Raw genomic sequence first — 4,313 nt, forward strand, 5'->3', positions numbered from 1 at the left:
TTAAGATCCTGTGGCGGGTGTTGTGGGTAGCTGGCGAGTGTCAGCCCACCCTGCGCCCCAGCTGCCCCGGTGCTTTTCTGACCGGAAGAGCCATATATAATTTTATAAATATTTTTATTGGTTGAATTAAGTATGTTGAACATTATTAAATTTTAGGACGTTGTATTTCTTTATTTAGTAAGTAAATCAACCATTATAGATTTACTAATGTAGATATTTCATTTTATTTTTATTTAGTGTGTGTGTGTGTGTTTACTCATGCGCAAGTGTTTGTGCACCCTGTATATACACATGAGTAGGTGAATATTGAAATCTGGAAACTTTCTCTACTGCTCTCTACCATTTTGTTTGAGACAGGGTCTGTAGCTGAACCCAAATCTCACAGTTTTGAATAGACTGTGGGGGTGGTCTGCCCCAGGATCTATTTGTTTCTGCTTCAACCATTGCTGGGTAACCTTATTATACTCTGTGTTTTAGTGTGTGATAGCAATGCTCACACTTGTGTGGCAAGTACTTTATCCACTGAGGCAATTGCTGAAGACAAAAATTTCACTATTTTGTTTTTGTTTGTTTTTTTTACCTGAAACATTTACAAACTAAAATTCACACATGTGTACACACACATACACACATGAACATGATTGCATACACGCACACAGAGGATATTACCAGTGTATATATTCATTACCTAATTCTCCACTCCAAATTATTTGTGGATTTGAAGGAGATGCCTGGATATTACATTGCCTGTGGGTCCCCAGAACTAATAGAAGACTGCAATAATGATTTCTAAGTCTCAAGAGGACAGAGCTTCTGTAGACATTTGACAGTGTGTCATTACTAGTTTGCTAGATGGAAGCCTTGTATCCATCAGGAACAGAAGACAGCTGACCTTGAGGTTTACAAAGCTGACCTCCATAGCATAGAGCAATGCTCTTCTATGAGGTTGCTTTCCTTTTGTATCCATTATTTGTCTCCTCTGTTATAATGAAGTATAATTGTGTAAACATCAATGTAACCAAGAGTTGTACCTCCTCATGGATGATATCAATAATAGATATTTTTCTGTCTGTGGAAGTGAAAACACAAAGATAAAGAGTAAGGTGTATATAGCTGTTCTACCACTGAGGGAGGAGGTAATCCTGGGCTTTCCTGGTTCTGCCTCTGGGCAACTTTCTCACTGACCAGGAGCAAAGCATTATTTGTTCCAGTGATAGAAACTTTACTTCAATTTATTGTTCCTCTCCCTAATATTCCTCACTTTCTCCTTTCCTCTTTCTTTTCTTCCTCTCTGCCTTTCTTTCCTTCCTCACTCCTTTCTTCTCTCTCCTGCTTTTCTATTTTTATTTGTTCTACCCCTTCCTTCCCTTCCTCTCTCAATCCTTTCTTTCCTTCTCACCTGCTTTCTCTTATTTTTTCCCTCTTTTCCCCATTCTTCCATCTGTCCCTGTCCCTCCTTTCCTTCCCCAGACCTTCCCTGGCTTAATACCCACTAACTTTCCTTCCCTCCCCTCCCCTTTCCCTCCCTCCCTCCCTCCCTCCCTCCCTCCCTCCCTCCTTCCCTTCCTCCCTACCCCCTTCTTTACTTCTTGCCCTCTTCCTTAGTTTCACTAAATTAACTTACCTTGGCAGTACTTAAAGGTTTAGAGGCATTCCTTTCAGCCTGCAGCTGTTACTCACAGTTTCTGCTCATATTTCAGACTGGTCTTTCCTTTTGCACTGGAATAAATAGGGGAAGAGTCTGTGTAACAGCAGCCCCTGTTTCTGTGTAAAGAGGACAGTAGTTACTGCAGGAGAGCAGGCTTTCATGTGTTAGCCATGATCATGATTATATCAACCCTTCTGTTTGTCTCAATAATAACAGGAGCTGAAGGACAGATACACATTGGCTTTAACATTTAGTACTGAAGAATGATTTCTTGATAGAGTATTTTAGTATTGGGGAGACAAATTAACATCCTACATGTTGACTATTACTGTAGGCACAAAGAGGAAATACTTCTTGCCAAAAAAAAATTTATGCATCACAGAAGTTATTTTGGATCTGCACAGGAAAAAAAAAAGAGAATAAAAAGCAGATATTAACCTTTTGATAAGACAATACTTTAAATAGAAATATGCTATAGAGCCATTTTCAAATATGTGTGAAATAAGGTCTTATCTAGTAAATGCTGAGAACATGATAATAATTCTCACAGGGTAGAGTAAGCAAGGGGAACGGGTTTAAAAATATGTTGTTGTTTAACTTTTATAAATTACTGAAAATGTCCTTCATATGCCCAACATGACTTTTTTCAAAACAATTTCTATGTACATAAATTATAAACAATGTCAAAATCTGCCATCAGCTGGAACTGACAGTGTAACAGCAGGTATTGTTAGTGTCCAGAAGCCTTGAACAGTTGCAAAATAGTTTTTTGACATCTAATTGACAGATTAAAAGCATAACAACTAGATTGTATAGCCATATACAAATATTATAATTGATCGGAGATGACAACTATTGGTTGTATGTTTTGACTTAATTCTTTTTTTTTCAATTATTGTAAGTAAAGATAAAATCTAAAGCTACTAGACAGCAAGCAAGGAGGATGATTTGTGTTTTCTCTGGTGTGATTTTATTATCTCAAGTCCTGAGGCTATTTGGTAAAAAAAATCAATGTAGAGATTGAAGCAGGGAGACAGGTATAAGATGTGAGGAGGATTTAATTCATCTCAACTGTCAGGGTAAAGATGATTTTGACACACGTTTTATAAACTGCTACAATCCTCTTTTAGTCCCTATCCATTTCTTTTCCAGGACAATGTCACATGAATCCAAATGAGATTTCTAGGGGGTCTCAAGTTTTCACTCACACACACATACACACACACACACACACACACACACACACACAGAGACACACACACACACACACACACACACACACAAGCACAAAATGCAAAATGCATTTATGGGTTTTTCCATGACTTCTGCCTACTTACATTTGTCTTCAGACAGGAGTCAATGAAAGATCACCTAAGTAATTTTAACTAATTGTCTAATTACCAGCAAATGTGTGTGTGTGTGTTTTCTTGATATATTTTAAGTAAAGGATGAAGGAGGCAGAAACGTGAGTTATTTGCTACCAAATTCGTTGCTGAAAATATGAAGCTTTGTGCTGTTTGTGTGTACTCTTGGAAGTGTTTGGAAATAGTTACAGATTGATAGTACTGATTTTGAACCTCAATGCCAGAAGCTAGTGACAGAATGAAAGGTGTGCTTGTAGCCAAGAACTGCAGTTATACTTGATCTCTAATACCCTTCAGATTTTAATTAGTCATAAGAAAACATTTCAGATCCCAACCAAAAAAAATTGTGACGTTCTTTTAATATTAGCAAGATATGATGCATCGACTGTTATCATTTAAACTGCACCTGTTTAACATAAAAAGAATGAAGATAAAATAAATAAATAAAAATAAGCTCACTGGAAAGTACAGGGACAAGACTGAAAAGAACTGTTTGTTGGTGGTGGTTGATGGCCTTGCTACAATCGTAGTCCAATCTTTTATAATGAGGCCTCTTGATGGAACCAAGTTTCATAGGGGGTAATTAATATTCATAAGTAGAGCTGAGGTATGAGGGGAAAATAGGTCATGTTTGGCAAAGTGAAATTTGTAGCCGATAGTGGGGGAATGCATTTAGAAGATTCTAATCAGATGACTAAGTTGGTCTAGACAGTCTGATCCATGAATTAGTATAGAGTGAGGCAGGTTAAATGAAACGTCACTCTGATCGATTCTGGATCTTCAATTATAGTCAAGGAAAGTTACTTCTGCCTCTTGAGCAAGAATGGTGAAATAGCATTCTCGGAGAAATAGGTTCATATTTTTCTGTGTATATGTCTTTCCCCTTAGCTTACATTTATTCCAGTCTTCATTTCCTTTTTTAATCTTATGAGTGATACTATTTTTAAATGTATTTTTGTACGATGATGTATAGAAAATTGTGCATCATCTTTGTGTATTGTTCTTGTTTTGACTGCGAATGAATTATATTATTTTCTTAATTTATTTTTTGTATCATTCTGCATAGAGAAATGTGGCTATTCTTTGTGTATTGTATACATTGCAACTTTAAAAAATCATTTATTAAGTTTAGCAGTTGTGTGTCTTAGTCAGGGTTTCTATTCCTGCACAAACATCATGACCAAGAAGCAAGTTGGGGAGGAAAAGGTTTATTCGGCTTACACTTCCATGCTGCTGTTCATCACCAAAGGAAGTCAGGACTGGAACTCAGACAGGTCAGGGAGCAGGAGCTGATACAGAGG

The 4,313-nt window shown here is 37.1% G+C and overlaps 1 protein-coding gene across 1 annotated transcript in view; it reads left to right on the forward strand.

Moving 5' to 3' along the window:
* Cd226 (CD226 molecule) overlaps nt 1-4,313 on the forward strand; it is a 74,081-nt gene that overhangs the window by 49,823 nt on the left and 19,945 nt on the right. The window lies entirely within an intron of this gene.

This window comes from Mus caroli, chromosome 18 (assembly GCF_900094665.2).
Source record: "Mus caroli chromosome 18, CAROLI_EIJ_v1.1, whole genome shotgun sequence".
Taxonomy (NCBI): domain Eukaryota; kingdom Metazoa; phylum Chordata; class Mammalia; order Rodentia; family Muridae; genus Mus; species Mus caroli.